At 40.5% G+C, this 12,575-nt stretch overlaps 1 pseudogene; it reads right to left on the reverse strand.

Moving 5' to 3' along the window:
* Window positions 1-2,950: 2,950 nt before the first annotated feature.
* LOC149250977 (UDP-glucuronic acid decarboxylase 2 pseudogene) overlaps window positions 2,951-12,575 on the reverse strand; it is a 45,989-nt pseudogene continuing 36,364 nt past the window's right edge.

Here is a 12,575-nt window from a genome sequence, read left to right on the forward strand (position 1 = left end):
CCTGAGGGACGAGGACAGAAGGAAACATACCACCTTTTCTTGCTGAGGTCAATGAGGAGGGTTGGTCGCAGAGATGTGCACGCGCCTTTCTGGTCTTTGTCATTCTTCTTGCTGAGCGAAATGAGCCTGCCATCTATTTTATCGGGTTTATTAACTCGACGTCGTGTCGAGCATGCCACCACTTGGCTTATAGAAATTTCGGCCTCCGCTTGTCCATTTGGCAAAGACAACTTGATTCAATCGTCAGACATAACTCATTCATGGAACCCGTAAAGCGACATAGAATCCAATTTTATGACAACCCACACAGCTTAAAGCATGATGTTAGGATGTAAAGATAGATCACAGCTTGACCCTTATTTTCCGTCACGCCAACCGGTTTTTTCATCTCGGAAAGTGGTGTGGATTGTCCTTTCCACATCATGCATCATCATTCCTTTCTCTATTCGGATTCTCATTCCATAGCCCAACTTGACTCCTGTTGCCACCTGTCGTCCTTCCCCTACTCATTCTCTCGAGTTCTGGGGCTGGTTCTAGATTTTTCTTTAATGATGCCTCAGCTCGCATGTCCCCTCTGTTAATTCGGCCATTCTGGTCATGCCCCGTCACCTGCCTGTCATGTGCGTGCCTTACCCTTCTGCCTATTCCCACGTAGGAGCTGTCCGAGCCTTGCTGACGAGGATTAACTCTGCCTCCGCTGCGTGCCGCCTGATCTTGGTCGTTCGTTTTCCCCATGCTTTTCCTTCCTGCATCATCTTTTAGAAGTTGTTGGAATTGGTTTTTCTCTTCCTGATGCAAAAGAGGCAGACCCTCGCTATCAATTTCCTTGCCTCGGTTCCGGCAGCCCCAATTCGCAAGCCAATCTGCTGGCTTGTTACCTGCGCGCCTGGTGTGGGTCGGGAGGAGATAGTCAATTTTTGGAATGAGCTTTCCAATTTCGCTTACCAGCCAAGCGGTTCTCCAGCTTTTGCTGATTCTTTCCGCTGGAATTTGCTTCTGGAGCTTCCTGACCATGTCAATTACCAGCTTTGAGTCCCCCTCGATTTGGAGTCATTTAAAGTTTGCCCGGAGAGCTATTTCCAGTCCTCGTTTCAGAGCGTGCAGCTCTGCTTCGTTGTTCGAAGCTTCCCCACAGTCCATCGCGAAAGTTCTGAGAGTGTTTCCCTCTGCATCTCTAAAGACTCCGCCAATGTCGGCCTCGCCTGGGTTGTGCTTTGACGCTCCGTCGAAGTTCAATTTTGTGAATCCATGTGGAGGGCATCTGTACTGGTTATTTTCAATCACCTCTTTGGCCTTCTCTGCTCGAGAATCCCCACAGTTTACCATACTCTATCTAATCTCTAATTTTTCCAAGATGGTTGCTTCTGAATTCGAGACTTTCCAGTCTTTGCTTTTCCTACATTCCGAAAGGATTGTTTCCCAGAGGTTTCTGGTGACCTGCTCCCAGATAGTTGCGGTAGTTCTGGTTTTTGCTTTGAAAATGGCCCCATTCCGGGCTTTCCAGATATTCCAAAGGAGGAATTCAATGGAGAGGAGCTAGGCACGGTTAACAACTGGGTTCAGGTAAGGCTTCTTTGGCCAATTGATGATTGTGCTTACAATATTTTGCTGGTTACGGTGTTGTCGCTCAAACAAATTATGGTGGTTGTTCCACAAGGAGGAGTTGACGGAGCAGCGGTTCAACAAGTGCTCCATGGTTTCCTCTTGGACGAGGCAGAGGGCGCAGCGGGATGGTCCATGGCTACCTTTCCGCAGAATTTGGTCCCAGGTAAGCACTCTACCGTGTAGAACTTTCCAAATGAAGAAGGAAATTTTAGGACAATGCTTAATTTTCCAGAGATTTTTCCATTGGTTGTTTGCCGGATGAAGGTTGATGTTGGTATGAAGGTGGTAGGCTTCTGCTGTAGTGAAATTTCCTTGTATGCGTTTTCCCCACCTGAGAATGTCAGACCCCATTTTCTTTGCTATTTTCCGTGACGCCATCTCTGTATAGTAATCCTGCCATCTATCAGTTTTTGGTGCTCCTGCCCAGTCTTCTTGAAATTTCCAATTTCGCCAGTATCCTGCCATGTCGGCCTTCCAGAAGTTACCAACAGTTGAAGTCCCTGCCTGGGTCGAAAAGGTAAGGATGGCATGGAGGTTGTCTTTTTGAATAAGACGTTCTCTTTGCTGCCAGGATTCCTCCCAGAATCTGTCTTTGTCTCCTTCCCGAATTTCCCAGAAACTATGCTCCCTTATCAGATCCTTGTTGCCTCTAGCCAGGTTCCATATTGCAAAACCTCTGGTCTCTTTCGTGCTTCTCAGTTTGTCTTCAATTTCCCCTGTCTCGTCGTATTTTCTTTCCCAAAGTATCTTCCATAGGTCAGGGCCCCCCTGAAGCCACCGCCACCAGAGATTCGCGCCCATTACTTGATTGAGGATGAAGGGGTCGCGAAGTCCAAGACCGTCGGATTTAGGGTGCCGGCAAAGCAGGAAAATATTAGATAACGATGTCACCATTGTATTTACATTGTGTTGAATATATATAGAAAGTAACATGTTTGTATATGGTGTCACCACTACACATATGTTCTGGTTTTTTAAAGAAAAGAGATAAACTCAGAAATATACACTATAAAACTATAAGCAATTATTCATCAAAAAATTAAAGAAGAAGCAGCACCTCCATGCAAGAGTCGAGATTATTTTCCCTAACATGCAAACAAAGAGTCTCATGTGTGCTAACTTGAGCAAAGAAAGAGGATATTACCCCTGTGAACACGAGAAGGAATAATAGATGAAATTTAGGTCGATAGTGTAAGAAAAATGGAAGTTTGTGCACTCCGTTAATTGGCAAAGAGCAGTAGTGTTGAATTATAATTTCAACCATGGTGAATTAAACTGAATCTAGTTTCCACACAGTGTGGCCTGGTTCCCACAATTTCATCAGAGGATTTCTCAAGACTCTAGGTCAGTGAACAATGGTGTTCGCTAAACTAAACTGTAATTCAGAGGGTGAATAGAAGTCTCGCGATTTCGTTTCCCCAGCATAATCGCTAGGTTCTTGGTCATCCAACTTAACTAGAACATAGATAATAGCTGAGGCCATGAGGGTCAGGGTTAGCTGGCAATCTAGAAGGGAAGAGAGCCCCAAAAGAAATGAAAAACTACGAATTCGAATGAAATAACCTAACTGTATGAAATTGGTTATCAAAGAAAAGCAATCTCTCTGCACAAGTCACGAAAATCATACTCATTTAGAAACGTAATAGTAAAAGAGATATTGCCGGAAATAATTCATTGATTCATAAATCCAATTTGAGCAACATGCTCGTCGGGAATAAGAAGCATTGTAATTTAAAGACAATTAGATTTTGTACAGTTGAATGAAAAGAAAATACTAGACCTCACCTTCCTAGTTGAACTGAAGGGAATCAGAAGGGTTTTGGCGGTAGAAGGGTAAGGGGACAAATTTTTCCCTGTTTAAAAAAAGAAAACAACAAATATACAACCATCATCCCGATGACTAGTAAGTTGTCACTTCTGACACCAAATGTAGTGTGTAAGAAATCCTCAAGCTAATCTACTAGGAAAACCCTTTTCTTTTCCCATCTAAACTAGCCAATACTGTCAACCAGCATAAGAGGATGTATAGTAACCTGACGCAATATGTCTAAGGCACAATTGTCATCCCTGTAGCTGCAAGGGAACCTGGGGGAAAGACGACAACAAGGGTTAGGTAACTGTTGGTAAACAGACCCTTTGAACCAAACTTAAAACGTTGAAACATACCAGGGAAACCATGAATTTGGAATAATTAACTATTGTAGAAACAGGACAAACTCTTCACTTGGGTGAGCCAACGACCAGAATCTATGGAGAAAGAGAACCTATTGAAGCAACTGATGTAGGAGCATCTAACGCCCCTTTATTAAAGAAGGAATCCAAGGCGAAGCAAGGAGGACATGGACCATCAGAGCTGAACATGGGAAATTATGTTTAAAATAGAGCTAGTGTGCTGGAATGGATAAAAGTATTGAGGATACTTATTAAATGAAATCTACCACATATGTATGCATGTAGAGAGAATTCAGGGTAGTTGAGTGATTTGCGAGGATTGATCGGATCCTTTCAGTGATCTGATCCAATATTTCTAGAAACGATGAACCTGCGTGTTCTATATATATCGTGAGACAGAGAATCGATAGGGGGATAGACGGAGAGTAATACAGCGTGAGAGATAAAGTATTTAAAATGTAGTCAAAGGAGAACTTGTTTCTAAGGCTGGAATGCCTTAGGCTATAAGAGAAGTTTGGAATGACCTTACGCTGGAATGCCCCTTCCAAGTTCTGTTATGAATATATGCATTAAGGACTTAAACCCTATTAGTAGATCGTTGATTGACCATCGATCACTTAAAGGATCGATGGTGATCCACTAATAACCCAAAGATATCGAGTTAATTGTGATATGGAGTCGCAGTGTGTAAACAGAGTATGGCAGAGGAAACCTCTGGAAAGCACAGAATCCATCAAAGGTAAATGAGACCCAGTGAAGAGGAATGGATGGGAGAATGTATAGGAGTTGTTGGATCTGAAAGATCAACAGTCCAGATCCAATCGCTATGGAACAAAGATCTCAATAGCACATCAGCGAAAGCCTTTCGAAGCTATCGGAACCGGACCTAGACATAATGCGATTGCGATCATGTAATTATGCATGGACCGTTGGATCAGGAAGAGGATCCATGGTGGAGATTTGATCGCTTATCACATTAGGCCGAGGTGAAGGATTGGAGGATGGTGGATAGGCCGATGTGTGATCTACCATCAACCGTCAGATCAACTGTAGGATCGACGGTTGTGATTTAATCACTAATCACATATCACAAAGGTCAGGCGCTAGCGGCTAATGGAATGTTGATATTGCGATGGCCAATTCTCTGATCGACTGATAGAGTGTCGTTCACGACCAGAGGTTAGACGTATTACCGATTGGAGAATGGGGAGCGTAGTGGAAATTCAGTGGGCAGAGAGACATACTTGACGATAATTATAGTTGCGGGTAAATAAATTTTGAGATTCGGCTTTGTGTTCCGACGGGGTTTTTCCTTTGTATTTCCCTTGTTCTCATGTATTTCCGATATATGTGTTGCCCGGATTTTTTTTGAAGAAAAAGTGAAAGATAACGCTTCCGATAACGAAATGGGATCATAACCCATAGGTCCCAGGATCGATTATTTATAGAGAAAGGGGAAATGGATATACCCCTATTTTCTTTTTCATCAAGTGGTATCCGAGTAGGGAAGGATTTCCTGCAAGAAGGAAGAAGGAGTTCAAATAGAAGTAGAAGGAGGTACAGTTGTTGAAGACTCGAGATTTTATGGTCTTACTATCGTGCAGAGAATGATGCTGGAAGGTGAGAAGACTTGCAGCAACATAGTGCAAGGAGTGCTCAATTGGTTCCAGAGAAGAGAACTAGAAGGATTCCAAAAGACTGAGTGAGGAGAGCTTGTTGAGGTATCGTGTAGTAGAGGAAGACTATTACTGCAGAGGTTGGTTGCAGTTCATAGAAGATCATCAAGGTAGTTCCACTCACAAGTGGGTAGCATTGCTAAGGACAAGGAGAAGCATATGATTAGGAGGTCATAATTTTTTGTGCCTCAGGAGTCTGATGTAAGAGCATCCGACACCCCTTTATTAGTGAAGGAATCTAAAGCGAAGCAAGGAGGACGTGGACCATCGAAACTGAATAGGGGAAATTCTATTTAAAATAGAGCTAGTTTGGTGGTATGGATAAAAGTCTTGAGGAGACTTATTAAATGTAATATGCCACATATGTATGGATGTAGAGAGAATTCAGGGTAGTTGAGTGACTTGTGAGGATTGATTGGATCTTTTCAGTGATCTAATCCAATATTTCTGGAAACGATGAACCTGCACATTTTATATATATCGTGAGATAGACAGTCGATAGGAGGATAGACGAAGAGTAATATAGAGTGAGAGATAGAGTATTTAAAATGTAGTCAAAGGAGAACTTGTTCCTAAGGTTGTAATGCCTTAGGCTGTATGAGAAGTTTGTATATGTATAATAAAAATATGCGAGTTGTGTGTATCTGTGCATTATTCCCCTTCCAAGTTCTGTTATGAATATATGCATTAAGGACTTAAAACCTGTTAGTAGATTGTTGATCAACCATCAATCACTTGAAGGATCGATGGTGATCTAATAATAACTCAAAGATATTGAGTTAATTGTGATATGGAGTCGTGGTGTGTAAATAGAGTATGGCAGAGGAAACCTGCGGAAAGCGTAGAATCCATCAAAGGCAAATGAGACCAAGTGAAGAGGAATGGATGAGAGAATGTATAGGATTCGTTGGATCTGAAAGATCAATGGTCTAGATCCAATCGCTGTGGAACAAATATCTCAATAACACATCAGCAAAACCCTTTGGAAGTTATCGGAACTAGACCTAGACATAATGCGATTACGATCATGCGATTAAGCATGGACTGTTGGATCAGGAAGAGGATCGACAGTGGTGATTTGATCGCGTATCGCATTAGGCCGAGGTGAAGGACTGATAGATGGTGGATAGGCCGGTATGCAATTTAGCGTCAACCGTTGGATCAACTGTAGGATCAACAGTTGTGATTTAGTTGCTAATCGCATATCGCAAAGGTCAAGCGCCAGTAGTTAATGGAATAACAATATTGCGATGGACGATACTCTGATAGACCAATAGATTGTCGATTGGCGATCGGAGGTTGGAGGTATTGCCACTCAGAGAATGGAGAGCGCAGCGTAAAGGAAGTGGGCCGAGAGACAGACCTGACAATAATTATAGTCACGGGTAAATAACGTTTGAGATCTGGCTTTGTGTTCCAATGGAGTTTTTCCTTTGTATTTCCCTTGTTCCCGTGTATTTCCGAAATATGTGTTGCCCAAGTTTTTTTAAAGAAAAAATGAAAGATAATGCTTTCGATAAAGAAATGGTCTCTTAACCCATAGGTCCCAGGATCGATTATTTATAAAGAAAGGGGAAATCGATATACCCCTATTTTCCTTTTCATCAGCAACCAACAATGTCAATTAGCAACTGAAGGAGTACCATGTTGAATTTTAACAAAAACACAGTTGGGAAAAGCCTGTAGGTGCTGAAAGAGAAGGAAAACTAGGTGAATAATCGTATAATAATGGTTGCAGGAGTTGTACCAGAGGAAGGTAGTGTCGTTGCTAAAACTTGAGGAAGGTGTAGGGTGACGAAATGTGGCATAGCACTGCACAACTTCCGTGGAAGTCTTCATCTTGAATGTTCCACAAACCCTAACTGGACCAGAACTGCGGAGCGGTGGAGGAAAGGAGAAAAAAAGGCAAGTGGAGGGTTATCTGAAAGGGTGCTCAGTTACCTCAATTACCTTGGAATGATCTCCACTATCCATGACCACCCTTCTATATCGACGGTGTAGATATTTGCACAATAAAGCAATAGAGATATTAGGAGAGTTCATCATAAATCTGTGGCAACGTGTCTTCCAACTACGATGGTGCCAACACAGGACCATCGTGTTAATCCTCAAAATTCATGCCATGGTTTTCTTAGGCTTGAAGGATTGTATGTACAACAATTCTAATGATGATTAATAAAGTCACAACTATAATAGTGTGGTTTAAATGATGTGATAAATGTAGGCAGGTCGAAGGCCTATTACAATAATTACATTAATCAATAGCAGTTAATAAATAAAAAGCACATAATTTTTTTTTTGTATGTAATTGAGATGACGTTTACATGTTACAAGTGGTATCAGAGCTAGGTTCAACATTGTGGCCAAGTAGGGTAATCTGATCGTTAACATTGTTATTGCGTATAAAATAACAAAGAAAAAAAAAGAAAGGTGTGGAGCGGAACCGAACCATGATCAGGGGGTCACATACTGTATATAGAAACCAACCCATAAATGTGGGTGCAGCTGAGAGAGGAGCCTTGACAGGAAAATGCAACGCTGTTGGAGACAGTGCAGCAGTTGCGAGCATAAATGAGCAACCTTAGAGGTGACAATGAAAGACTCTCACAGGAACAAGAGAGGATTGTAAAGAGTCTGTGAGTTCGAAAAAATCATAGGGTACCCAACCCTAGTGTCTTCCAACTACGATGGTGCCAACACAGGACCATCGTGTTAATCCTCAAAATTCATGCCATGGTTTTCTTAGGCTTGAAGGATTGTATGTACAACAATTCTAATGATGATTAATAAAGTGACAACTATAATAGTATGGTTTAAATGATGTGAAAAATGTAGGCAGGTCGAAGGCTTATTACAATAATTATATTAATTAATAGCAGTTAATAAATAAATAGCACTTAAATTTTTTTTTGTATGTAATTGAGACAACCTTTACATGTTACAAGTGGTATCAGAGCTAGGTTCAACATTGTGGCCAAGTAGGGTAATCTCATTGTTAACATTGTTATTGCGTATAAAATAACAAAGAAAAAAAAGAAAGGTGTGCAAAGGAACCGAACCATGATCAGGGGGTCACATACTGTATATAGAAACCAACCCATAAATGTGGGTGCAGCTGAGAGAGGAGCCTTGACAGGAAAATGCAACGCTGTTGGAGACAGTGCAGCAGTTGCGAGCATAAATGAGCAACCTTAGAGGTGACAATGAAAGACTCTGACACGAACAAGAGAGGATTGTAAAGAGTCTGTGAGTTTGAAAAAATCATCGGGTACCCAACCCTAGTGTAGGAAAATGGGATCGCATAGAGACAGTTCATCATGAGGAATACCATGAGGAATCAGAAGGGGGGTGTAACGATTAGGAAAGAAGATTAGATAATGCCTCCTTTGGCATAGGTCCCAAGAAGATGGAAATAGAACTACAAGGTGAATTTAAGAAGATAGGACCTCTGGTGTATGACAGGGAAGTTGAGAGGTTGTCGAGGCATGGCTAATTAATATGAACAAATATTTCCAATTATATGAGTATGATAATAACATGAAGTCTCGATACTAAAAAACTGCCCTTACCATGCTCGTACTAAGCAGGTCACGAACATTCAAGAAGCCTCCATGGTTGGGGACATAGCTAGAAATATTCCACGGATTAATGCAAGCTTAAATGATGACTAGGTTGAGTATCAACCTACAATGATAGAGTTGGAAGGTAAGTTGTCTAAACATTTTGTTTCCATTCTAATTGATTTGAGTGTAAGATTAAGCTACATTAGCCTAAAATTGGTAGAACTAGGTAACTTACCAAAAGTAAAATTTAGAAACCCTTAGATGGTGCAAATGGCTACTGGGACCAAGCAAAGGGTTGCTGCTAAGGTAGTAAATTTCTCCATGGAGGTAGGAGGGTAGAAAATTGTAGTTGATTTAAATATTCTGCCTCTAGGTGCATATGATATACTGGTTGGAATGGACTGGCTAGAGAAACATTTGTAAATAGTGGACTGCCAAGAGAAAACTATGAGTTTCCTTGGAGAGCAAGGATAAAGTCAAGAAATTCAAAAGAGAGTTATTAAGTTACGACGTATTACATCTAATTAGCTAGGAAAGTGCATTTGAAAAGGCTTCCAAATTTATGCAGTCCAGGTGGGTTATACAAATCCTAAGTAAAAAACAACCGGTCTCAGAAATATACCCATAATACAGGATTTCACTGATGTATTCTCGGAAGAAATACCAGGGCTCCCACCTAAGAGAAACATTGTTTTTACCATAGAATTAATTCTAGGTGCGAGCCTAGTGTCTAGAACAACATATCATATGAGTGTGACTGAGTTAATAGAACTTAAAATGCAACTACATGAACTCCTTGACACAGGATATATACGCCCAAATGTGTCACCGTGGGGAGCCCCTATATTATTTGTACGCAAGGATGGCACACTGTGGTTGTGCATTGATTATAGACAACTAAATAAGCTGATTGTGAATAATAAATACCTACTACCAAGGATTGATGATGTATTTGATCAAGTTCAAGGGGCTATGGTGTTTTCAAAAATTGACTGAAGATCGGGCTATCATAAAATGCAAATTAATGAAGAAGATATTTGCAACACAACGTTCAGAACTAGATATGGGCACTATGAATTCGTAATATTACCCTTTGGGCTTACCAATGCCCTTGCTACATTTATGAGCTTGATGAATGGTATATTCCATCCTTATTTAGACAAGTTTCTCTTAATTTTTACTAATGATATTTTCATTTACTCCAAAAGTGTGGAAGACCACAAAAATCATTTGAGAATTGTGCTGCAAACTTTGCGCGAAAATCAGCTATATGCTAAATACAATAAGTGTGACTTTTACCAAACTTAGATCCACTACCTAGCCCATGTTATTTTAGCAGAAGGAATTGTGGTTGGCCCCAAAACAATCAAAACCATCATGGAGTGGCTTGTTCCTAACAATGTGGATGATATTCAGTCCTTCATGGGGTTAGCTGGATACTACTATCGGTTTATTGAAGGATTCTCCAAAAATGCTTACCCAATTACCTCCCTACATAGGAATGGAAGGGTTTTCAAGTGGATGACAAAGCATCAACAAAGTTTTGATTTCTTGAAACAATTATTGACTTCTCCTCCTGTTTTAAAGGTAGTAGACCCAGAGAAAGAGTTCATTATTTGCACGGATGTGTGTCAGGAATGTATCAGGGCGGTACTGATGCAAGATGGGAATGTCATAGCTTGCGAATCCTACAAACTGAAGGATCCTGAGCAATGATACTTCACTTATAATTTGGAACTAACCATTGTGGTGCATGCCTTGAAGGTATGGTGAGATTACTTGTTGGGTAAGAATTTTTTTCTCATGACTGATCACAATAGTTTAACGAATTTTTTTACCTAGCCGCATTTGAATGCTCATCAAGCGAGATGTACTTCTTTTCTGAGAAACTTTGATATTAAACATATTAACAGAAAAGAGAATCAGGTGGTTGATGTGTTGAGTAGGAAATTAAATTGCGTATATGAAGTCCAATATAATCGAGTGGAATTGAAGTTCTTAGAGAAAGTGGAAGAAGTTGCCCACCATGATCATGAATATAATTTTTTATGGAAGCAAGCTAGTCAGGCACAAGAATCAGGAAGACAATCTGATTATAGTTTAAACAATGAAGGATTTATAACCTTTAGGGCCAAAATATATGTTCCTAACCATATTTATGTTAAACAATTTATTTTGGATGTGTTCCACAAGAGACCGTATGCTGCCCACCGTGGGTATCAGAAATTGTTTTCTGCAATTAAAAGGAATTTATTATCACGAGGAATGAGAAGAGACATCACCGACTATTTGGAAAAATTCTTAGAATGCTAAGAAGTTAGGGCGAAAGACCAACACCCTACTGGATTTCTCCACCCTCTCCCCATTCTGGAATGGAAATGGGATGCTATTACACTAGATTTTATAACAGGGTTGCCCAAAACCAGAAAATTGAATGACTCCATCATGGTTGTAGTCGACAAACTAAGTAAGACAACTCACTTCATACCTGTGAAATCCACATATAAAAAAATTGAAATTGTTGATATATTTATGAAAGATATATTTCAACTTCATGGTATACCACGAGTGGTGATCTCTAACAGAGATGTGAAATTTACCCCTACTTTTTGGAAAGCCCTATTCACAAGTTTGGGGACTCAAATTCAGTTTAGCACTACATATCACTCCGAAACCAATGGACAAACATAATGGGTGAATCAAGTACCGGAGGATATGTTAGGAATGTACATAATGAAACAACCAACAAAGTGGAAGGAGTATCTCCACTTAGTTGAATTTCCTTATAATAATGGATACCATGCATCTTTGGGAATGAGTCACTTTGAGGTATTATACGGGAGGAATTGCAAGGTGCCTATCAACTAGAATAATCTCGAGGATAAGTTGGTATTAGGACCCGACATGCTCACGTAAATGGAGCAAACAGTTACGAATGTGAGTCATAACCTAAAAGTTGCCCAAGACAGGAAAAATATTTATGTAGACAAGAAGAGGACTTACCAAGAGTTCCAGGTGTGAGACCATGTCTATTTACGAATTAGGCCAAAAAGAAGCACACTGCGTTGGAGAATTTGAGCCAAATTAGCACCCATATATTGTGGACACTTCCAAATTTTGGAGCGGATTTGGCGAATAGGCTATGAACTCGCCTTCCCTTCCTACATCAGAATTCATTATGTGTTCCATGTCTCGTTATTAAAAAGATATGTTTACGACCCTAGGCATATGATTAGTTGGCAAGATATGCAGGTAAATAAAATAATGAATTCAGTTGTGAAATAAGAACATTGCCAATGTGATCTATATTGATACCATCAAATATTTTGGTGTAGGTCGAACTTGATGGAGAGTTGTTGGCAGAACCTCTGTGAATTCTAGAGGAGGGAGAAATAATGCTAGGGAGGTGAGCTATCACCTAGGTTAAAGTGCAATCAAAGCACTTTAGCTTGGACGAAGCTACCTAGGAGGATAAAGAATTTATGTGTCAAGCATATCCAAACGTGTTTAAGGAGTCTGAAATAAACACCAAGGAGGTGTTTTGTCTGGGGGGAGGAAA

This window comes from Pinus tabuliformis, chromosome 7, assembly GCF_031772625.1.
Source record: "Pinus tabuliformis cultivar Carrire ecotype Pingquan chromosome 7, CPIR1, whole genome shotgun sequence".
In the NCBI taxonomy this organism is placed as follows: domain Eukaryota; kingdom Viridiplantae; phylum Streptophyta; class Pinopsida; order Pinales; family Pinaceae; genus Pinus; species Pinus tabuliformis.